General features: G+C 63.5%; 1 protein-coding gene across 1 annotated transcript in view; it reads right to left on the bottom strand.

Moving 5' to 3' along the window:
* Positions 1–539, bottom strand: part of SOHLH1 (spermatogenesis and oogenesis specific basic helix-loop-helix 1) — a 12,964-nt gene that overhangs the window by 9,591 nt on the left and 2,834 nt on the right. The window lies entirely within an intron of this gene.

Below are 539 nucleotides of genomic sequence, written 5' to 3'. Positions count from 1 at the left end.
GACCCCACGGAGGTAGCCTGCTCCCAGGTGGGCGGGGCCCAGAGAGCCCAGGGTCTGCCCTGGTCGCACCCGGTCCTGGAACCCAGGTCACAGTGCACACACTGGGTCTTTTTAAAAAATACATTTATTTCAGAGAGGAAGGGAGATGGAGAGGGAGGGAGAGGAACACAATGATGGGGATCACAGATTGGCTGCCTCCTGCACGCCCCACACTGGGGACGGAGCCCGCCACCCGGGCACGTGCTCTGACCGGAATCGAACCGAGACCTCTGGGTTCATAGGTTGAAGATCAACCACAGCCACGCCGGCCGGGCCGGGGTCAGACCAGGGCGAGGGAAGAGGAAAGGTCACACCCCCCTCCCTGGGGCGGGGACACAGGAGGCTCAGTCTGTGGGCCCCGCACCCTGAGTTCCGGGGCTGGGTTCCCCAAGGCCCAGACGCACAGAACAGGGGCGGGCAGGCTGCCTCTGCAGGAAGCGGTCCCTGCGCCCAAGTCACGTCCTCACACCTCAGTCTTTCCTCTGAACTCCTTCCCTTTA

Source organism: Myotis davidii, unplaced genomic scaffold (genome assembly GCF_000327345.1).
Source record: "Myotis davidii unplaced genomic scaffold, ASM32734v1 scaffold609, whole genome shotgun sequence".
In the NCBI taxonomy this organism is placed as follows: Eukaryota; Metazoa; Chordata; class Mammalia; order Chiroptera; family Vespertilionidae; genus Myotis; species Myotis davidii.
The sequence above is the reverse complement of the archived record's forward strand: the minus strand, read 5'-3'. Positions and strand labels throughout refer to the sequence as shown.